A 25,129-nucleotide genomic window follows, 5' to 3' on the forward strand; every position below is an offset into this window, starting at 1 on the left:
GGAGAAGGATGAGTACATGATTACTTTTTGGGGTACGGTCAAGAATGAGATTCATGCTATTGGGACTAAACTTGATAATGTGGCGGCGGAGCTGGGTGGGCGTATAGCGCCACTGGAGACGAAAATTCAAGAGTTGACGGATAATGTTGATACTAATGTTGCTGCGGTTACTGGACTGGCTACTCGGATGGACGATTTAGAAGATCGTCTTAATAAGGTGGTGGAGCCTAGTGTTGATAATGATATCAAGACTGAGAATGTGACCGTTGTGGATGAGTTTATGACTGGCCAGCAGCGAATTCTTGAAAAGATTGCCCAGCAGAATAGTTTGAATGACCAGCAGAATGGTTCGAATACCCAGCAGAATGGGTCGAATAACCAGCAGAATACCCAGCAGAATGGGTCAAATAACCCGCAGAATGGTTTAAATGACTCTATGCCGTGGCAGAGGACGGCTGGTGGATCTGGAGGATTTGGAGGATCAGAAGAGAAGCCTAAACTGTTTGCTGGTGGTTCTCGGCCTATTTTTGGTGGTATGCAGGGAAATGAAGATAAGATCATAAAACTTTGGGAATTGTCTAGAGTTGATGCTGTGGATAATATCTACAATGGAGTTCTCATGTGGTGGCCAGCCCTTTCTGAGGTTGATGCGGAGGATTTTAATACGCTCAATTTTTTTGAAGCTGGACTGAGTGATTCGCAGGTTAGTTGGTGTAAATCTCTTGTTTATGTACCAGATAGATCTCTGTATGTTTCGCAGGGGGAGGAGAATGTGCATAGGTACAATGAAACGTGTGCTAAACTTGATGATCAGTTCAGAAAAAATGCGCCTGAATTTGCGGTTGACGATGATGTGATTTTCTTTGATGATTATTTGGAGAGATTTTGGATGACTACTAGACGTTATCATATGACTAATCATCAAGTGTGTAAGGAAATTTTGTTTGATAAATGTGTGGGTGTAAGAACCGCTTGTGGTTATACACTAAAACCTGCTGATATGGAGAATAGACAATTAACATTAAAGGGGTACTTGTGTAAGATGCGAGAGACATTTTTACCACCCGACATGAAAAATGTGTGTAAAGATGCGTATTTGAGTGTTAAGCAACATGAGAATGATAAGATTGATGCATTTTTTGATAAGATACTATCTTTCTGGAAACGTGCGTATCCGAAACCAACTGATGATATGTTCATGGATTTCTATTCTCAAGTGTGTAATGTGGTTTTATCTCCACTTTTGGCTAATCAGATGCGTCAATTTGCGTTGGATTTGGAGCGTGACGGACAAGTGCGAATGATAACGAAGTTTCGGACAGAGTTAATAGTTAAAGCACAATTGATTGTTAAAGGGCTACAATTTAATCAAATTTCAGGGTCAATGGCTAGAGGATGTACAACAAACCAGATGGCTTTGGCTAAAACGATGGTTGGAGGCTTTGGTTCCAAGTCAAATCCTGTAACTATTGATCAGGTTAGTGATGAAGATAATTTGTCATATGAAATAAATCAATGTGAAATTGATTTAGCTGATGAATTTGGTGGACCAGCTGAACTTATTCCTTTGATTGGCGCAATTCAAGGTGGTTTTATTTGTTATTATTGCAACAGAAAAGGTCACATGATGAGGGATTGCTTTGATATTAGAGATAAAAAGTTGCCTAATCCTAAGGGAAAATACTTTTTGCGATGGGGAAACAAGCCTTTTGTTCCTTATAAAACGGGGCAAAAGAGTTTTAAAAAGAATGAAAATATTATTGATAAAAAGAAATTGGTTGGTGAAATTGAAGGAGAGGTGAAAGAAGGGGAGGATACGAAGGAAGTGGCGCATGTCGATGGTTTAGGGACGAGTGATTATGAGGACGATCTTGTAGCAGAGGTCGAGGCATGGAATAATGCTATTATAGATGATATTTTATGGTTTTAATGTTTTGTATGTATTATAATTATAAAACCTTATTCCATTTTCTACTTGTTACGCGGCATTGTTTTGATTTATGCGCATTGTAAATAAACAACAACAAAACGAAATTAATGATAAAGAGTGAACGAAGCAACTCTAATTTTGTGATAACTTATTTTGATATTTTGATGGTTTATTTTGAATTATGAAAAGATAACATATTGTTTATAAGCGTATATGAAATTATGAGATTATGTTATAATGGAGATCAAAATAATTAATTTAGTTTTTGATTATGTTTTGTTGAAATTAAGAAAATTCATTTTTGTTTCAGACTGTTGTGGAGTCTAACAGAGATAAGAATAATAAAACAGAGATAAGAATAATAAAAAGTGAAAATGAAAAACGAATTAGGAATACAATTTTGTAAAATTGCTATTGAAAAATATTGAATTGAATTTTAAATTGAATTAAATTTGATAAAAATGTGAAATTAGATATTTGAAAAGTATTAAATTTTGATGAAATGTGGAAAATTGTTTTAAAAGATGAGTCAGTTATTGTGATTTAAAGTATTCGATTTTAAAACAATTATATTGCGATTTAGTAATGTTGATTCAGAAAAATTTTTAATGAAGTTTAGAATTTCATGAAGCAAAATTGTTATAATGCATTAGATATAATCGTGGAGAAGTCTCTTTCTATGAAGGAAGGGAGGGGCTGTCTCTCGGAGCTGGTATGCACAAATATGGTGGAGCTGTCTCTTTTGTTGGAGGAGAAAGGGGGAGTGAACATATTTGCAACGAAGATTGCACTACCTCTCAGAGTTGGTATGCGCAGATATGGGGGAGCTGTCTCTTTTGTTTGAGAAAAAGGGGGAGTGACCATATTTGCAAAGAAATTTGCACTATCTCCCAGAGCTGGTATGTGCAAAATGGGGTGGTGTATAGAGGTAGCTGCAATGATTATCGGGCGTGGAGCACGCCATGCGCAGAAAGTTGAGCTGCGCAGAGAAGCAAAGCTGCGCAAGAAGGTGCTCTTAGGTATTGAGATATATAGTTAGTTGAATTTCGACTTTTAAACCTTTTATACATCTCAGTTTTAATCTGACAATAATAGTTTTGTTAGGTAATATTTTATTGAATTTCAAAAGAATTGAACTTATGGTATTTGGGAAAGATTAATTTGCTTGGTGATTGATAATATTTGATCATGTCATATTTCTTAATACAACTTCTTTTATTGTGTTACAAGTTTATTTGTTCAGTGAAAACATTTACCTATTTATGGCATCTAAAATAATTGTATTTTATTTTAGATTGGCTGAGAAGAGTGTTTGTGGTGATTGGGAGATACTGTCATCATTATTTATTTGATGGTGAGTTGTTAAGATTTTGTTTCATGTTGTTAACATTTGATTACCATTATATATATATATTGCTGTTCAAAAAATTTGTAAAATTTGTTATATATATATTAATATCGATATTAATTCTTATGTACAGTGATTTATTCATCAATTGGCATCTAAAAGTTTGTAATATTTTAGATTGGTCGGAGAGAAGTTTTACTGATTGTGGATTAACAAATAGTTTGGGGAGTTTCTGTTGGCCGGAGAGAAGTCTTGTTGATTGTGGATTAAGAGATATTTTGGACGTTTCTGTTGGTGGATGAAATATTGTCGGTGAGTGAATTGTTTTATTCAATTATTTTGTTATTTGTTGTAGACAGATAGATAGTTATTTGATAGACAATTGGATAGTTACAACCTCATAACTGTTGGTGTTAGTTAGATAGCTGTTTTATAAGTTTCATGAAGATTCTGAGATGGCGGCTGGAGCGGCTGAAGTCTATGTTCCAACAAAGATTGGTGGCATGGAAATCCTGACCTTAATTGATAGCGGCAATGCAAGAGGCTGCCTGATATCTCAAGTGTTGGCTAGAAAGCTTGATTGTGTGATTGAAGAAACGGATTCGAAAGCAACAGGCGTGCAGGGTTCCAGCATCAAGATTGATGGTGTTGTTCGGAATGTTGAATTTCAGATTGGAGGTCACAGTTTTCAAGAAGATTGCTTTGTTATTTCCGGCATGACTGTACCTATGAACCTAGGCAGTTATTGGCTGAACAAAAATAACGTGAAGACGATATTTGCCAAAGACGGCAACAGGATTGAGATGCATGGAATCAGTGTGAATTTAGTAGCTAAACGGAAAATTGTAGTGAAGAATTTGGTTCATACAGTTTTGGAGAAAATGGAGAAAGCAAGAACTAAGAAACCTGAGATTAATGTAGCTGAGTTACAAGACCAAAAATGGATTTGCTCATTGAAAAATCGAATAGAAATTCCTGCATTGAGTACAGTGGTGGTAGAAGTTTCAACTAAGGGAAATATGCCTGAAGGACAGTTGTGTTATATAGCTCCTAGACAAGGTTACTGTAGCCGAAACAACTTGTTGATAAACGAAGGAATTACTGAGGTGGGAAAGAACGGTAAAATTATGACTAAAATCACGAATTTTGAAACTGTTAAGAAATCTGTTCCTGCTGGTACTTTGGTTGGAAATTTGTTTTTGGCGGAGAAGATAGCAATGCTGCAAGAGAACAGAGTTAAAGAAGATGTGTCAACAACATTAAAGAAGATTCGTTTTATTAAAGATAAATTGAAGTTGGATAAAGTTCCGTTTTTAAAAGATAATGTTTCTTTGAAAGGAAGAATAGTTGGTTTGTTTTTAAAGAATTTCAAGGCATTATCGATTGATCCTACGGATATTGGATCTTGTACTTTGGAGGAGTATGATATTCAGTTGGTTCCTGGAGCTCAACCTTTCAAGAATAGGATGATTAGACTCAATCCTCATCATGCAGAGAAACTAAAAGAACAGATTGATTTATGGTTGGAAACAGATGTGATAGAAGAATGTAATTCACCATTTAATTCTGGAATTTTTGCTGTTAAGAAGAAGGTTGGAAATACTAACGAGGTGAAAGTCCGTTTTGTCCTGGACTACCGCTCGTTAAATGAGATAACTGAGAAGATCTGTTACCCTTTGCCTAATATTGGTGAGCTATTTGACAAACTTGGAGGAAAGAAGATTTTTACGTCTATTGACCTAACTTCAGCGTATAATTCAATGCATTTGAAGGAATCTGTCAGGAAATATACAGCATTTTGTTCTAATGGACGGCAATATTGCTTCAAGAGGCTTCCGTTCGGATTGACCAATGCTCCAAGTGCATTTGTAAAGTTGATGGATAGAGTAATGGATTTGAGTCCTGAATTAAGGGCATTTTGCCTAGTTTATTTGGACGATGTTCTTGTATATAGTATGAATGTGGAGGAACATCTGGAGCATTTGAATACTCTACTACGAACATTCTGTGAAGCAGGCTTCAAGATTAATCTTGGAAAATGTACATTGTTTGCAGAGGAAGTGAAATTTCTGGGCCATATTATAAATGCAGAAGGCATATTTATGGACCAAGCATATATTGAAAAGATTAAGAATTGGCCAGTACCTGAAACAGGTAAAGATATTCAAAGATTTACTGGTTTCATAAATTATTATGGTTCATATTTCAAGAATTTTTCTGATATTACGGCACCATTGAACAAATTCAGAAACAGTAGTAAAATAGAATGGGATGAAAAAAGTATGGAAGCCTTTACAAAGACTAGAGAATTGTTCTGTGAAGAAATAAGTAAATCGTTCCCGGATTGGAGGATGGAGGCTGAACCATTTGTGTTGGATACAGATTGGTCATCTACAGCTATGTCTGCGGTGTTAAGTCAAAAACAAAATGGACAAGAGAAAATGATATCGTGTTGGTCACGTGTTTGTTCAACTCATGAAGCCAATTATGCAGCACATAAAGGAGAGTTATGTGCATTAGTAAATGCTGTTGAAAGATTTGAATGTTATTTGAGACACAAGAAGTTCATCGTGAGAACTGATTCAGCTGCACTGAAACATCTATCTACTTGGAGGCAGAACGGATATTTTGTTGGTCTCACCATAAGGTGGATAAACTTTTTATCCACCTTCAGTTATGAGGTTGTACATAGGCAGGGCAAGATGCATACTAATGTTGATATATTGTCACGTACTGCATTAAAGGATAGTAAAGATAGGATATCTAAATTATCGACAGACGAACAAGGAGAGTTAATATTGGATACTGTATATCAATTGGAAGATCCTAAATTATGTCTTATTGCAGGAATTGGAGCAGAGACGGCCAGTCAAATATCATCCAGATTGAAGGCAAGAGAATTTAGTCGTAGCCTGGAGAAGGATCCTGTTTTAGTTGAGGTGAGGAAATTTATTGTAAATAATGTCAAACCTACGTCCAGAGAATTGTCTCAAATGCCTTATCGTGGTAAACAAATATTAAGATTTTTTGAACATTTGAGTTATAAAGATGGTTTAATTATCTTGACTTCACCTATGCGGCTCCAGAAAGAATTTCAATTTATTGAACGGGTAGTGGTACCTATTGGAATGTACAATAAAGTTTTCTTGTTAGCTCATGCAGATGTTACAGCGGGGCATAGGGGTTATTTGGAAACTTTGAGCAGGATTAATCGTCACTTCATTTTTCCCTATGTGTCTAAATATGTAGCGGCGGCAGTTGCAAATTGTGTCATTTGTTTGAATAGACGTAAAAAACCTAAACATAATCATAATATAGAATTTTCACCTTTGGCTGGGGAAGCTATGGCAGAGTTGGCCATAGATGCTTTAGGTCCTTTGAATGAGTGTGAATATAATGGAGTCATTTGTAAGCACATTTTAATAGTAGTTGACAGTTGTACTAGATATGTGTGGTTGTTTGCTATTGAGGATGTTAAAGCTGAAACAATTATTGAATGTTTGAAGTTTAATTTATTTTCTGTTTGGGGACTATGCGAGAGAATCAGGACTGACAATGCACAAAGTTTCAAATCAAAAGTTTTTAGGGAAGTTTGTTTAAGGTTGGGTATTGAACAAATTTTTATCCCTCCAAGATCAGCAAATTCGAATTACAGTGAAAGATACAACCAATCGGTGTATTCGTTTCTTAAGACTGATTTACGTTTTCAAGATGGAGATTGGGCTTATAAACTTAAAGCTACACAATTTTGTATGAACACTTCTTTCAATCGGAGGTTAGGATGTTCCCCGTATTTTAAGATGTTTCTAAGAAACCCTAAGCTTCCACTTGACTCATTTGATCCGTTAACCCGCTCGAAAATTAAACATATGAATTTTTCAGAGTTATTGGAGTGCCTTGACAGAAATTGGAGAACTGGACAAGAAAGAACTGAGAAGTATTTACAGGTAGAAAATACAGAAAGGATAGGTCGGCCGATAGCTATAAATTCCTATTGTTATATTTTTTATGACGTCACAACGATTGGTGTAGCTCGTAAACTCTGCTCGCTATGGGTGGGTCCGTGTCTAGTGACAAAAGTAATTTCTGATAGTTTATTCGAGGTTCAACCCCTAGAAAAGTGTAGATTGAAAGACAAAGGGGTAAGAATTGTGCCAAGAGATAAAATATATGTTATTGAGAGTACTTTAGACTTGACTCCAGATGAAAAGATTGACTTAGTGATTACAGATGAGTTTTTCTCTGTGGATAATACCTTGAAAGTAAACTATGACTTTCCCAATACTTTAAGAAATTTAACTTGTTCAGGCGTTTCTGAAGAGGAGAATAGTTGTGGCGCTAGTCCAGAGGTGGTTGGAAGGCGGAAGGATGGACAGGTAACACCAGATTTTTTGGAGAAATCTTTTTTGGGTGTTGGGTTGTCACAGCAAAGGTCAAATGTATCTCAGGATAATGAAAATTTAGATGATTTAGTTGAGGATCTTAGTGATACTTTGGAAAGTACTCATATTTCTGATAGTGTAGATTCAAATGATATGACTGACAAAACTAAGTTAGACTCTACATATTCTACTATTAGTAAGGATAGTGTTTTTCATGGAGATTATGCCTCTGATAATAGTTTAGTAGACAACAGTTTGGGTGTAGAGGATGTTAACATGGAATCTGCTAGAGAGTTAGAGTCTCGGATGAGTATTTTAGAGGACACTTTCCCAAAACTGCAAAGTAAAATTGTAAACTTGGAACAACGAAGGGGAAGTGTAAGACGAGGTAGAGATGTTGAGGAGGATGAATTAGATAGATCATTAGATAATGCAAAATTGCAAAAAATGTCTGAGACTATTCCTGTTAAAGGTCGTCCTAAAGGTTCTACAAATGAAGTACAATTACAAAAATTGGAAGAGGATAGACAAAACAGAGAAAAAGACAGATTAGAACGTTATTCAGTAGCAGATGTAGTAACTAGGAACCTCGCAAAATTGATTAAAAAATAATATTTGTAATAATTTGTATAATATTTGCAGGAGAAGAGATTACCACGAAAACCGTAGAGAGCGTGATGACAAGAGAGGAAGCGGCGGTGGTGATAGACATGACCGGAATAGACGAGATGGAGATCGTGGTATGCGCAAGAGGTCGCCTGACGCTTGTAGTTCAAAGAGTGGACGTGCTGGACCAGTACCTGTGAAGAAATCCAAGGATGATAGAGGAGTCAGGTACTTGGATATTTTGTTATTTGTTGTTGTGATGCAGGTTTATTGTTTGATTGTTGTTGGTGGTATGTATACGTCACAGGATCCACGGTTAGCAGCTTATGATTGTTCTCAAATAAGTAATGTTGAACTTAGATCAGCTGCCTGTTTGCATGATAGGATGGAACCAATCAGATCTGTGGAATTATTGGGGTTAGCAGAAACCGATTTTATACTGTCAGAAGCCATTAGTTGTGAGGTTAGACTAAAATTGGAGCGCTGGTTTTGCGGTACCGCGAGTCATGTGCACGTACTAGACGTGCCACATGAAAAACAGGTAGAGTTGAGTATGGACGAATGTAGAAGGATTTTTCATTCTGGCAAGTATCAGCATGATGGTATTAGTTTTAAAGTAAACATAGACTTGCCAACTGTTCACAGTTTCACAGTTAATGGAACATTGTCACCTTTCTGGGATGTTGGTGGTGAAAATATTCAATGCAAGACACTGGGAATATACGCGCACAATATGTGGTTCAATTTAGGTTTTGCTGTTGGGACTTTGCATATTTTAGTAAAAAATACACCCGTTTTGATCAAGGGAAATGTTGTTATGGATTATGATAAAAAGACGATTGTGGCGAATTTTGAAGATAATCATTTGTGGGCAACATCAACTTCTCCATATTTTCCGTATGTAGTACGAAAACCGGCCAGTAATTTTAAGGTAGTTTTTCAAGATACATTCAATTTAACTACGTGGAATGAACAACTTTTTGTTTCTAACTTGGAAAGGAATATTTTAGTTAAAATTATGGGAACAGAGAAACTTACTTTGCAGCATCTGGATTTCAACATTTTTGTAACAGAATTGGAGGGTATCAAGTTTTTAGAGGAACCGAAGGCGGCTGTTAGAAGTTATTTTGGGGATTTGTTAAAACAGGAAGCTAGATTTGATTTGAATGCTATGTTTTTGGCTAGCAGAGAAAGGAATGAGAGGATGATGGAACTTTTTAGTATTTCTAGATGTGCTCAAACAGAAGTTAGATCAAATGTACAGATGCATCATGGATTCAGAATTATATACCTGGGAGAAATTGCTAAGTATGAAAAGTGTACAGCGGTTGAAATTCCAGTAAAGTTAGGTGTGGATTATGGATGTGCAGTAGGACATTTGATGGTGGATTATAAAGGTGAGACAGTTGGAATACAAGAATATAGTAGAATGATTGTTGCAGTAGAGGATATAAAATTGTTAAATTGTTCGCAAAGTCCGGTATTTTTGAAGTTGACAGCTAATTTGTTCCTTGGGAATCAGGGGCAGGGACTCGAACTTCTGCACATTGCCAATGAAAAATCAGAACATGTGGGACAAAAGATTTTTCTGAACGATGAAAAGGTGTTTATTGCTGATTTTAATAAGACTATTAAATATCAGGGATTAGAGGATTTTGAGGATTTTAATGGACAAGCTTCTAAGTTGGATTTTGTTGATCATAAGTTGTCATTTTTCGAACAGGTTACAGGTCCTTGGTTTGGTTTAGAACATTTGTTCAAAGATATATTACCATTGTTTGCCAAGTTTGTTTTGATTGTGTTAATGTTGTTGTTAGGTATAATTCCTATGTTGGCATTGTTGTATTGTTGTTGTTCATGGTGTCATAAAAAAAGATTTACTGAGGAAGAATTTAATGCTAGATCTTAAATTCTTATGCTGAAATTTAATTATATTGTATTTTTGCAGGTTGGTTACGGCGGCAACAATGAATCAAAAGTTATTGAGCAATGAAGAAGATGGCCGCCACAAACAATCTGTCAATGAAGGAAATCAAGTCAAACCTGGTCTACCGGTATCTGCATTGGTCAGTAACTCTGCATCTCGGCTGGTGTTGGTAATGTCGCGCGTTGAGCTGCCCACGTTGAGTGTGGGCAGGGCGACGAGGAACATATTTTTGAGCAGTGAGGACATGCCACTGGCAGATTTAGCTCGTCTTATTGATAATGAACCAAGGTTTAAGTTGAATTTAGTAAACATGTTATCGGTGCAGTTAGAGATGGGGAGATGCATCAACTCCATAGACTGGCCTGTGGACAGGATCCCTATCTTTACCAGCCAGAATTCAAGACACCTCAACCTGATGGCGGCTGGTGAGCATTCTAAAGCTATAAACAGAAAGTTGTCATGGAACGAGACAACTAGTTTAAATAAGTTGAGTGCAACCATATTTCTCTCTAAGCTTGTTTGCGAAATTTTACCAAGTTTGGTGTTGCTTGCTAAGATTGAATACCTGGATGGAGATGAGAGAAAAAGCTGTCAAACGTTGGGCGAATTGTTACCCATAATCAAACATATGGGGGAACTTGAGGATTGGCATCAACTTTCAAAAATTGACGTCATACCTGCAGATGGTAAAATGAGCCTTCAGACGGTGTTGAGAACGGTGGGTAATAGCGTTGATCTGAGGTTGAAGACGCAGGTTGTGTCAGCTATCCGGCTCCTGGCACATTGGAAAGATGTCGTGAATAAAGTAAGCTTTATTCTGAAGCAAATGCCATCCACAACTTTGTTCGAGTTACAGAAAGATTGGCTTGATGGAAAGTCTGAACAGGATTTGAGTGCTAAAGTGTTTATTGACTCTATTCAGGTGAATGAATACATGAACTTATCAGTCTACATTCCACGCATTGTAAATGTGAATTCGGTGAGTTTAATCACCAGTGGAGAGATGCCAGCTGAGATACGTTATGTTAGATTGGATGGTCAAAGAGAAATAATTGATAACCTGGTGAGTGCCACATATGCAGGTAGTCTGTTGAATGATAAAGTAGACGCAAGAGTTTTGACCTGGGAAATGCAGATGCGCTGCAAGCGTCTCCGTCCGACTCTAGCCAAGCAGATATTGTTATGTGATCCAGATACCACTTTAGAGAATGTAGTAAAGGAAATTAGATTGGAGTTGGATGGAAAAGTTTATACAAGTTTGTTGACAACCAATATTGAGTGGAAGTTTAATCCTGAACACAAAGTAAATGAGTGGTTCGAGGGTGATTTCAAATTGGTTACTCGGTTTGGGGATCCTGTTTGTGTTCAGATGGATCAGCCCTTAAATCCGAACATTCCTGTTTGTCTGGACCTTGAATTGTCAAATCAGCAATGGCGTGTTGATGAACAAGTGAGGGAGGAAATGAGGATGGAACACACGCCTGGAATATTGATGATGCTTGATAAATTTGGAGAGGAGGTTAGTCGTAAGCATCAAAAGATTTTGGATAATCAGGAGGAGGTTGATAACGTTGCAACCTCGATTTCGGTTGCGGTTACTAGTGGATTTGAAAGATGTTTTCATATGCTTGGTGATACTGAGGCAAGGATGTCTCAAGACGGCTTGTGTGATGAGACCGCAAAACTTGGAGTGAATGATGATGAAGCTATCATGCCCATGGATATTGAAGAATCTGGCAAGAAGAGCAGAACATCTGGAAAAAGAAAGTAATAATTATAGTTATGTGTATTAATTCATATTTTATTTTATTTTATGTATTTAATATTTGTTGAGGCAGTAGTAGTCTCAAAAAAACTTAAAATTAATGTTTCATATTAATGCTCTATAATACCATGCTTAAATCTGATGGTTATATGTTAACCAATGTTATTTTTATATCATGTATTTATGATAACTATGTAATTAATGCATTAGGTGTTAATCAATGCATTTTTCAATGATTATATGTTAATCAATGTTTTTTTCTTAAAAAAAAAATATTAAAAAGAAAAAAAAACACATAAAGAAAAAAGGAATATAAAAAAAACACAAAAAGAGTTCTAAGGAACCAAAATAAATAAAAAAAATGTATACGAAGTGTTTAAAGATCTGGAATAAAAATATATATAAAAAACAAAAAAAATATGGCAGGTGTCATACCAGATCAATTATTATCTATTTAATAAGCGTTCAACGCTACTTATAATATCTATGATAATTAACATGTAAAAACCTATTGTTATATTTAATCTGAAATATTACAGTTTGAAATCCAGGTTCATGTTAAAGCCAGGGAGAAATGTGATGTATAGTCCCTTTCTTCCTGATTTAAGAGCAATGCATGTATTTTATAGTTTAGCTTTTAGTTCTTGTGTCAACCGTTTCGGAGCAAGACATTGCTCTGCAACACGACACGAACATAAAAGTGAACAGTTGTCTAAATATTAATATTATTATTGTATGTTAATCTTGTCTTGAATTAATACACTTTATAAGAATATTTAGCTGTTTGTTCTTGCTATTACTACACGTCATAGTCATAGAAAAGTTTCGCTTTTAATAATTCTTTTAGCAGATCTATAGTATATGTATATACAGGCAACTTCCTCCCTTCCTTTTTCAAAGACCTCTTTTGTCTGCTTATTATTTTCTGCTACTATGCTGTGTTAATATAAGAGAAACCATTGTCCGAATAGAAAGGGTGCACAAGTTGATTGCGGTGAGGGAATACAGTTATTCAAACCTTTCTCTCTCTAGTGTTTTACTTTAATATTCTTTTGATAATTATAGAAAAGTTTCGCTTTTTTAAAAGGTTGAAAATACCCAAAGATGAGATTTGTTGTAAAGTTGGTTTACTTAGGTTTAGAATGAGTAGAATCATCTTCTAGTATTTTACAGAAATGTTTAAGGACATACTTACCTGTTTAGTACTTGATTCTAGAGATAACATTGTACTTTGTTTCCTAGGAATCAGAATTCAAAAAATCAGATTAATCGGATTATTATATCACATAAAAATGTGTTGTTAAAAAGTTAAAAATCAACATGTTTAAAATGGACGTACGGACATTCTGGTAACGATTATAGAGTTCATATGCATTCTAATTCGTACCTTACTACTACAGGAATTACCATGCAAAAATTAAAATCGATAGGACAATTTTAACATGCCTAAATTATTGAAAAAAGCTATCCGTTCCGACAGACGGACGTGCGGACCGACCCTTATTATAAAATTACAACTTCATATTATAGGATATAAGGAAAGGACGATGATTAATCTTTTGATTATGTCACTTGAACCCATAGGCGTCCAAGGGGGGGGGGGTAATGGGGCGATTACCCCCCCCCAAATTTTTTTTTTCATTTTACCCCCCCCCCCCCCATTCAAAATTTACCCCTACCCTGGGGGTGCCCCCAAAATAAAAAATCTCTAATAAAAAAAAATTTTCCGCGCTTCGCGCGCATTTTTAATACTATATATTTAATAAAATTTGAATTACCCCCCCCAAAAATTTTACCCCGGGGGTAAATTTTGGGGGGGGGTAAACTAAATTTACCCCTGCCAACAGATTTCAGGGGGGGTAATTACCCCCCCCAAGCAAATTTTACCCCCGGGGTAAAAATTTTGGGGGGGGGTAAAAAAAATTTGCGGCGCGCTTCGCGCGCCATTTTACCCCCCCCCCAAACACGAATTACCCCCCCCCCTAAAAAATTTTTACCCCCCCCAAAATAAAAAGCTTGGACGCCCCTGCTTGAACCCATTTTCTTTCCACCTGACAATAACATACCAATATCAAACTCACCTAAATATATGTACAATTTTCGTCTGCATCACACCCCATAAAGCTCAAACCTCTACACTTTTCCAAAATATGAAGAAGTCGCAATACTAAAACGTGTGTTTATACAAATAACTTTGAGTTATTATATTAAGATTGCATTTGAACTTATATAACCTCAAGTCTCAACATAACCTCAGGGATAGGACAATTAATGATAGATTTTCTTCTTCAAAGTCTAGTGTGCAGAATTCAGTCTTTGTTTTTGGTAAATTTTGGGTAATTAATGGATTATTATTAAATTAATTGCTATCAATGTCCCCTATCCCTACTATATAAAGTTTTTTAGGTTTCATATTAGAAGCTAAAGGTTTTTAAAACAAATTGAACGCTGAGCTCTCCATTTTAGATAGGTTTCACCAAGGTTCAAGGATAGTTTAAAGCTATTCGATTCTTAGATTCAAGTCTTAGGATGGTTTAAGGCTATTATTTTAATCTGAGAATACAGAGAATACATGATATTTGATCTGATGGCTGATTGTGTAAATATTCTGCTGACTATAAAAAACTGCCCTATAATATACCTTGTAGTTCAGCCTCTCCCCATTGCTCTCAGGAAAATCAAATTTCTCTAGGAGAAATATGATGTCTACAAGGAATTACATCTTTTTAAAGAATTTGCCTACCTTCATGAGACTATTGATCTATGTAAACTAAAGCCTTCGACTAGAGCACATTTTCACGAAATATCAATTTACAGTCAAAATCTTATTTAAATTAAATGATGTTTATGTATAATTCAACAATGTTGAACACAACATTTCCCATGTGCAGATTTTCATTTATCCTGCAACTTTATCATAATTGTAAATGCGTCCACTAGTTGTTGAGGAGATGATTTGTTCAAACTACAAAGTTATTACTTAAAAGATTTTGAAATTAAGTTATAGAGAATAAACATACGAAACTTATTTAAAATCTACAGACAAAATTTAAAACTTTTAGATAAGGGTATTTAATTTAGATCTTTGATGTCTGTAGAATGTTAAGCAATTTAAGTATAAACAAGAATTGATCACTTACATAAAAATAAGACTATCTAAATTAAGATTATGTATTATCCCCATCTTCCAGAGGATGTCTAGGTTTAGGTTCATCTGTTGTACCCAACAAGGTTCAGATCCACAAAAATAAAATAAGGTTATCATGCATGTTAACTTTTACAATACTATACTTGATAAATGTAAAGTATGATTATTGAGTCTATAAAATTATTCTTGGTAAATTTTGCAGCATAATGATGAATCAAATATACTTTTTAGAGCAACTAGTGTCTGTTGGCTTCACCCCAAGCCTATAACCCCCACCACAACTTAAACGTTGTTAAGAATTGTAAATATCTTTTGGGGGCTGGTTTTAACATATACTTCGCTAAAAAAGTCCTTATGACAAATGCAAATCTTCACTGAAAACTAAAGACTCACAAGGTCACGATACACGCTTTAAATATTAAAGACTTTCTTTCAAAAATGTTTTATTTGCTCTACTTAAAGATAAATTATGTGAATTAATTTGATAGAACTCTTTAGGAAACACATTAAGATTGAAAAGATTAACATTAAAATTCCACACTATTAAAAAACAATGTTTGAAATTGGCATAATTCAATTGTTCAGACCTTTCGTAAAATTGTTTTGTATTACATCCATAGTTGAAGCTGTAGTGCACCGTTCAAATATATTTCACGGGATTGGATATGTCTAAACCAATTCATATGGCTTTTACTGCATACCACTGCACTGGAGTAATACCCACTTTTCTTTCACCCATTCCCCACTCCTCCCCACCCATGATATTTCTCCATCTTTGATAGATGCGCTCAAAATTTAACTTTTGTGGAAACATTATTGAGCTGCTTTCATCAGAATAATTGTAGTTACTAGTTAGTTTAACTTGGTAAGATCATTTGATGTGATCAATAGATCTATATTTTAAGTGATAATAATCTAAAATCTAAGATACTATAGTCATGTTCAAAACAAGAATGATAACATCCATAAAAGCGAAGCTCTGAAACGGTAGGACAAACGGACATTAACACTTGTATACTGAATAATCTGAATGCGAATGTATAAGAGTCAAAGCAAAATTGGAAGTAAATTTGTTGAAAAACTGCTTGATACAGGATAATGTTTATGGACATACTTACATTTTTAGGACATGATTATAGAGTTGCTTCGCTTATAATATTGTAGTTTGTTGTCCCAGGAATCAGTATACCAAAAATCAGACCAATCGGATGATTAGGTCACATACAAATTTGTTGTTAAAAATGTAAAAAAAATCAACATTTTTAAAATGGACGTACGGACATTCTGGTAATGATTATAGAGTTGCTACGCTTTCTAACTCGTATCTAACTATTACAGGAATCACCATGCAAAATTTGAAATCGATAGGACAATTCTAAAATGCCTAAATTAACGAAAAAAGCTATTTAAAAAAGTAAAAAAATCAACATGTTTAAAATGGACGTACGGACATTATGTTAATTATTATAGAGTTGCTACGCTTTCTAAATCGTACCTAACTACTAAAGGAATCACCATGCAAAATTTAAAATTGATAGGACAATTCTAACATGTCTAAATTAACGAAAAAAGCTATCCGTTACGGACGGACTGACCTTAATTTAGAAAAAGCTTCGCTTTTAAAAATATAAGGGTTTTCATTATGAACAAACAAGTCCCAAGTGCGCAAATTTATCTTTTTTTTCCTGCATTGTTGAAAAAAGAACTCAATTATAATATATTGAATTTTGTTTTCGAATAGAAAAGTTTATCCTTTCAGGTAGAATTTCAGGATTATCAACTCTTATTTGAAGTACAGACCCTTATAAAAATGCATAATATTATTCTTAACTGTCATTTAATCACGGCTTTGTGTGTTTCAGCAGTCATTCTTAGCGCAGCATAAATAAAAGAACAGACATGTCATAAATGGGGAAATGACATATTAATCAAGGAAATCAATATCCACAATAACTAAATGAATATAAAAGTAGCATTAGCCAAGCAAATGAAAGGAAATGTGAGTAAATATTTTGTTGCTCATTCTACAATGTTCATGGATATATTTGCATAAAATCGAAACATCTAACTTTAAAAGCAATTAACTGAGAACAATAATGCTTCCTAAACAGAAAATCCAGCTCAAATCCAGCATACTATACAGACATATTGGGTAGTATTAGTGTATAATAAATGCGCAGTGATCACAATTTTAGCAGTCTATCTTTATTAACAGCTTAGTATGACACATTATACTATTTAATTTCATGCAGAGCAGTACAAAGGGACAGAGCCACAAGTAGCCTTTTAATAGATGCATATTGGTCAACAAAACTCTTTTTAAAAATCATCCAACCATCTATAAGAAATTTGTGTTAAATAAATTTTTCCACAGAACTTAATATCCATCATAGGTAACCCGACAGATGGAATAAATTATACATTGGATGCTCAATGCTCATTGGTATAAGGAATGTTTACAAAAATCTTTATCAGTCTAATTTGTTGTTAAAATGATTTATTCTTTTAGAAAAAAATCATACGAAATGAAATAAGTAAAATACGAAATAAAAATTAATAAAATAGATATGTGTTAGTAGGTTAAGGGTTAGCTGTTATACATATAAAATATAAATAACTAACATAAAAAACTAAATACACAATTAAATTAATAATGTTTAAATTGGTTAGGTGTTTGAGTTTCAGTTTGTTGGTTGGTTGGTTGGTTTGATTGATAGCAAGCATATTTTTTTCCTGCTTCAAGTTTTTTTTTTCGGTTATTATATATCCAGTTTTTGTGCTGCATATATTGTTTTGGTATCTTTATCAGTCTAATGAACAGTCAGAAGGACAGATGTTTTAAATAATAGAGTAGCTCCTATTCTGAAAAGTATATTAATGGTAACTACGTATATGACATGGCTACTATGTATTTAACCCAAGTACTCATCGTGTTCTAAGTGCCATCAAATTCCATACTTTACGACTTTGGAAATAGATATGGCCACATATAAGCAGGTCAATCATTAAGACCTTTTTTCAAAATTACCGTAATCTTCTGTAGTTTCAATATTGATAAAAGTGAAGCTTTTCTACAATAAAGATATGTCCTTGTCCGTTCTAGTGAAATTTAGAAAGAAGGTGTATCAACTATTTTTTTTATAGCTAGCCGGTTCTTTTAGTAAGTAGTAGATGTAAAATTTTTCATAGAATTCAGATATGCAATCGGTTTTTTTGTAGACCTCTTATTTTTTAAGTAATTTAAGTTTAAAAAAAAAAAAATTAAGTCGATTTTAAGGTACTAAAATGCAACAAAAAAAAGAAAGAAAATGGTCATTATGAACAAAAATAGTAAGATCTTTAATTTGACACCTTACTTTTTCAATTCTGTCAGGTAATTATTGAAAAAATCGATTTTTTTAAACCCACGAGAATAAAAACTTTGAACTTAATTTTATTATTTCACAAATAAAAAAATATGGGTTCATATATACCATTAGAATCAGAAAAATATTACGAATCCATTGTAAGCAAAATTGAAAAAAAAAGTTTACAATATAGTATATAAACTACAATAAAAGGAATTATATGAAAATATCATATTATGTTGTACAGGCAACGTCTTAATTCTTCAATTGAGTATAAAAATGGGAAGGGGGTAAAGAGGGGGTAAAGAGGGGGTAAAAAAGGGAAGACAATAGTGTTGTCTGAACAAAAAAAATAATTGGCCATTTCTGTAATTTTTTAATTTTTTAATTTTTTTCAATTTTGCTTACAATGGATTCGTAATATTTTTCTGATTCTAATGGTATATATGAACCCATGTTTTTTATGTCTGTTTGAGAAAATATTTAGGTCTAAAGTTTTTATTATACCGAGGTTAAAAAAATAGATTTTTTCAATAATTACGCAACAGAATTTTAAAAGTAAGGTGTCAAATTAAAGATCTTACTATTTTTGTTCTTACTGACCATTTTCTTCTTTTATTTTGTTGCGTTTTAGTACCTTAAAACCGACTTAATTATTTTTTTTAAAAACTTAAATTACTTAAAAAATAAGAGGTCTACAAAAAAACCGATTGCATATTTGAATTCTATGAAAAATTTTACATCTACTACTTACTAAAAGAACCGGCTAGCTATAAAAAAAAAAGTTGATACAACTTCTTTGAAAAAGTGTTTTAAAATTTCTGTAAATGTAAGAAAAATATTAAAAGCGTTGAAATGATAATGTAAATCATGTAGATTTTTATTGTTATTTTGAAATGATAGAATGGTCCCATTGGTATTATTCTCTATAATTTTAGAATTCTTCCCAATTTTAGGTTTATAAAGCTTTGCTTTCATAGATGTCATTACTCTTGTTTTTCAATTATTGTATAACTTGATTTTGGGAATATTAACACTAAGGACGATTTTTCAAACGATTTATAGGCTTGTCTATAATAATGTCTTATTAAAAATATAACTATGCCCTTATCTTTATTCTGTATCTCTGTAATTATGTGATAGATACAACTGCATTTTTTTATTTAGAGTTATTAACAATTGAATGCGTTTTTACTATATATTTGTAAAAACTTGTTGTCAGTCTGATTTGTTGAGCTTTGCTATTATTAATGTTGTCATCCTTGTTTAAATAAGTAGTTTCACTGACTTTACTTAACAAGGTCAAGATTTTACATAGTAGACTATAGTTATTTGTACTTAAATCTTTGTATATATCTATGTATGTATTAAATTAAATCGCAATCTTAAGTAACAAGCTACTCTGTGAATAAAGTTCAACCTAATAAAAATTACCATAATTCATTAATTTTATTTTACTGCAATCATATAACACCTAGACACACAAAAACACCTCGACACACACTAACACATATACACACATAAAAACACCTAGACGCACACAAACACTTAGAAACACCCAAACTCCTAAACTCACAAAACACCTAGAGTAGGTATGGATGTTCTGTTTTATTAAATATAAATTCTTGGGTTTTTATGATGCACTATTCATAGATATAGATGCCCTAGATTCTAAAAAAAAGACCATTAATTAAGACAAATTCTGGGGTTTTTAGAATTTGTCTTTGATACTGCTTAAATTAATTCATTTATTCTGTATTGTTTCAACTCTATATCTCTCAGAGATACCAGTTGATAGTGTATATATTGATTATTTGTAGTTTGAAGATGTAACGACTGTAAGTACTTCATAAAGCTTTGTTTTTGTAAAGCAAAGAATGACAAGACATGTGCGCATTTTAATTGCAGCTCATATGAAACTTGGTAAAAATAATAAAGGTCGGCTGTGACTGAATTTTAGTTTATTTTTTCCCTTATGATAATTACCCTAAAATTAGAACTTTAATTTTGCGCCTATTTTAATTTGACTGTGGCTGTAAGCCTGCAATATTAATATTCAAAGAATTGCGGCAAGGTTGTAGCTTTGTAGAACTCCTCGAAAGATAAACGCAGATGCCGAACCCTGAAATAAAGGAATGTTTCCGTATCTAATGGTGTTGACATATTTTAGTGTGGTTTTTAAGTGGTATATACATAACTTGTGCGGAAAATTTACTTTTTATTTAGAAATACATATAAGTCCTCTTATTATAGATTTCACAAAATCTGTTGTAATACAAAATAGGTATAAACTTAATAACATTTTATCTTGTAAATTATTTATTCACTGATCTTTTGATTTAAATTACAAATGAAAAAACTATTTGAAATTAAATATAAAATAGATTTGATTTATTAAAAATCAATGCAAAAAACTAAAAATTTTCAAATAAGACAATGTTAACATAAAGGCATTAGCACACAGTTAAAATTTATGGACCTCACTGTATTTATTTCTGGTTACATCAAATTTATTGTGGTTTTTTGTTTGCTTTAAATATTTAAGAAACATTTACTAATATCCGTTTTTACCGTTAATTTTGCTTTAAAAAATACAAGGATGTCCACATTTGTGTATCCTATAATATAAAGTACTAAGCTTTTTTTGTTTGTAGTGAAGGATCAAACTCACCACTGAACCAATATGGTTCTCCTTTAGAGGGAAGCTTTTTATAGGCCCTGAGATGGTTTTAGGCTATTTCATTTTTATAGATAAGCCAGGGCATGGTTTTTAGCTATGTTTCTGCCCTTCCATATCCCTAATACAGAGCCCCTAGATGCTAGGGGCGCAGACTCTAGTAATATATATAGCCATTGCCATTAAATGTATTTGTGTGTCTGTACACGTTCGAAATTGTCCCTGTTTTCTTATGAGAGATGTCTAAAAATCATTGCTACTATTTTATTTAGATAAAATGTAAAAAGATGAAACAAATAAAAAGAAGAAAATGAAATAAATGCGAATTTTAAAAATCTTGGATAAGTTAGCCAGTTAAAAAAAATCCAGTACTTAAAATATCCAACATGTATTATAATAAGCTTTTATTTATTTTGATTGCATTGAAATTATCAAGACAGGACAAATTACTTCAACAGGTAAATTTTATTGAATTAAAACATTACTAACAAAATTATTTTATGTATTTTTATTTTTAGCGCAATAGTACTATTGTGTATATGGATATTATACTGCTATTTCTAATCTTAGCAAGAACACTACCACTGTTTATCTGGAAGTGGATATTATGCTGATATTTCAACAAACTGTGATGGATATTTTTATTGTTCTCAACATTCTAGAATAGGAATAAGGTATTTTGTTTGCTAAAACAGTAATCTCTCATGGAGGAGTTGGAAGGGGGAGGCGGGGATTGAGATTCTCACTCTCACAAATTTCTTTTCAGTATACTCGTGTCATAAGCTAGTAAAAATGACGTCAAAAAAAATAACCAATTAGAGGCCAGTATACACTGTAATTGACCAATGGTAAAATTTATAGTGGCCTCTCATTGGTTAATTTTTTTTGAGTCATAATCTGAGTCAGCCACTTTTACTTGCTTCCTCGTGTCAAGTTTCAATTTAACCCGTATTCTGGAGCATTGACTTAAGAATAAATATAAAAAAGAAAAGTCTGACATTGACTATACCATAATAATAAAAGAATACTACTTATATTTTAGGTTTTCTTGTCCTTCTGGAACAAAGTTTCAACAAAAATATCTAGGAATATTCATTATTATATAATATTTTTAAAAGGAAAAAACCTTCTATGTTGATGGAAATTATGACATAATATTTTTAAAATATTTTTGAACAAAACGAAAAGAGATTGAAAATGATACAAAATTTACCATATGTCCAAAATAAAGGAAAACAAGGATGACAACATCAATAAAAGCTAAGCTCTAAAATGAGAATGAAGGACAAACGAACAATAACTCTTTTAGATTGTCAGAACTTAATAAGCAGAACATTAATTTGTAATCTAAGGACATACTTTCTTTTTTAGGAATTAACTATAGCGATGCTTTGCGTAAAATATTGATCTTGTTGTCCTAAATATCATTTTTTCAAATATCAGATGAAAAGGATAATTATATCATACAAAAAGTTATTATCAAAAAAGTTAAAAATCTGCATTTCTTAAATGGAGGTACTTGCTTACTAGTAGCAATTGTAAAGCTGCTACGCTTTTTTAAAATCGTAGCTAGGAATCGTCTTGCAAAGTTTTAAATCAATAAGACATTTCTAACATGTCTGAATTACTAAAAAGAGCTATTCATTAGAGACGGATGAACCGACCATGTTGATTGAAAAGCTACGTTTTGAAAAAGGATATCTACCTAAATGTTTACAACCCGACATAGCACTGAGTTACATAGCAGCAAAGCTCCTATTCAAATAAGATTAAAATTATGTAAAATAATGAATTAATAAAAGTTTGTGACCATGCATACCATGTAGACTGTTCCAGAGCTAACCAATTCTTTAATTTAAATCGAAGAATAGGTCTCAATCTTCCATTACATGGTAAGTTTTCCTATTCTCTTGTTTAGACGGATAAAGATCTTGACCACATCTCTATAATACCAGGTCCGCCAAAACATATTCCAGAAATAGGTACCCCTACTTCTAAATTTGCATGACTATGACTTGATCTAAAGCTTACAGAAAAAAAATTTTTCACTTTCAAGCTAACCTAACCTAAAAGTTTCTTATATGTATTTTTGACTAAAAAATAATAAATAAGCGAAGATTGTATTGTCAAAATATTTTGCCTTTCTTTTAAAACATTTAAATTTTAGATTCCAGCATAGAAAACTTGAATATTTTGGCTGATGGAGAACATATTGTACAGAAAGATACTTCAAAGCTTATTGAGAAATCATCAGAAAATGATGCACATAACACTTCACCTTCAAAAGTTTTTCTTCAGCACAGGTTCAAAATTTATTTCATTATCGTTAAATGTGTAAATGAAACAGGATGTGCGTCTTTCCGTTGATTTGTACCAAAAGATCTCACTTACTGCTGAACATATATTGCTCTACTGTAGTGAAGCTTCTTATGGTTTTAGAGATGGTTTTTAACATCCAAGAGAAAAAATTAGGGGCTCCCCAAAAAAATGAAACCACCTCCACCCTTTAAAAGTGACCTAAGTCATTGAAAGCTCTGTACTAGTTTGATAAAATTTTGTGGCCCAGAATATTAAAGTTTTATTTTAATATTTTAGAAATGTGAAAACAGATGAAAGCCAAACGTTTGATAGAAAAGGTAATAAAATTGTAATTTTTTTCAATTTATTAAAAACTTACAATATTTGAATAACTAAGATCTTAATATTTCATGAAAAGTAGAATATATTTCATTCTTCTTAAACACTTGTAAATACACTTTGATTTGAAATTCATTTTACAGTTGGTGTAAAAATAATAATTTCAAAAAGACAAGAATGGCAACATCCATAAGTAGCAAAACTCTTGAATACAAAATCAAGAAAGGCAGCAAAATGAATTGTTAACAAATGTGGTTTAGAGGAACAGAAAAATTTATTCCATAGAAGAAATTCTTCATGAAAAATACTTTTTGACTTTGCTATTTGATTTAGGTTAAGAAATAACCACATCTTGACTAAATAATTATTGATCTCTCCTAATAAACAATTGTTGAGTAAAGTAAGAGCTTCATATACATAATTATTAGATCTGTTTATTTGCTCACTATTAATTGTATTGTTAATTTCTACTCCTTTTTAGCTGTGGCAATCAAAGAAAAAGATTTTAAAGAGTATTTTCATTATTTTTATTATTGAGTATACGTTAGTTTACATAGATACTTTAATCGGCTCAAACATATTTTTCTGGGTTTTAATGCGGTTCAACAAATGTTGCTCCATCTTAATTTTCCTTTTTCAAAACATATTAAAGAATCCCTCAAACATTAGACAGTTAAATTACATCAAAAAAAAGAAAAATAATAAATTTTAAACCTATTCAATAATTATATCTGTATAGATTCATTAGAATCATGTTATATTTGATTAGATGCATAAAATCAGTTACATTTGCATTGACCTCCTTTCTGACCAAATTATACTAGAAAATTTGAATTTTCATAACAAATTATTATCAAACAATGCATCCTTTGTCATTAAAAGTATATCAAAATATATTTTTCAATTGAGCAAATCCTTTATTCAGAGAACACCAAGCCAATTAATTTGGTCAATTGTAAAAACCAACATAAACAAACCCTTAAAAGTAAGTTCTAACTACAAACCAAAAAGAATTGCACCTGTTTAAATCCCAAGACATTCTCCTACTTTTACAATTACAATCGCGCGCATTGTATTATTTTAAGTTTTTATTATAAAGCTCGTGTAGATTTTTCTTATTATTCAATTTTACTTAACTGTTAAAACCTTGATTGTACTAAATATGTCCATAATTGATATAAGATTACTCTGTTAGCATAACATATAAAATACATGGTTCTTGTCTGGATTTAAATTCAAGTCTGCCATATTTTAAATACCTAAGGTACTCCAAAATTCTATTATCTCAATTCGTAGCAGTTGCGATTATACGAGATTATACTACTATTTTAACCCTAACAATTCATTAAACTTTCTCCTCCT

General features: G+C 32.8%; 2 long non-coding RNA genes across 2 annotated transcripts; both read left to right on the plus strand.

Moving 5' to 3' along the window:
• The first annotated feature begins 21,406 nt into the window (after positions 1-21,406).
• LOC145335398 (uncharacterized) lies at positions 21,407-22,216 on the plus strand. The gene is made up of 3 exons (XR_013885198.1): positions 21,407-21,588; positions 21,701-21,804; positions 22,173-22,216. It is a non-coding gene; the product is annotated as an uncharacterized LOC145335398 (long non-coding RNA).
• A 714-nt stretch (positions 22,217-22,930) lies between these two features.
• LOC145303952 (uncharacterized) lies at positions 22,931-23,766 on the plus strand. Its single transcript, XR_013873877.1, has 3 exons — positions 22,931-23,022; positions 23,298-23,433; positions 23,726-23,766. It is a non-coding gene; the product is annotated as an uncharacterized LOC145303952 (long non-coding RNA).
• Positions 23,767-25,129: the final 1,363 nt, after the last annotated feature.

This window comes from Acartia tonsa, chromosome 13 (assembly GCF_053477335.1).
Source record: "Acartia tonsa isolate MP-2025a chromosome 13, ASM5347733v1, whole genome shotgun sequence".
Classification (NCBI taxonomy): domain Eukaryota; kingdom Metazoa; phylum Arthropoda; class Copepoda; order Calanoida; family Acartiidae; genus Acartia; species Acartia tonsa.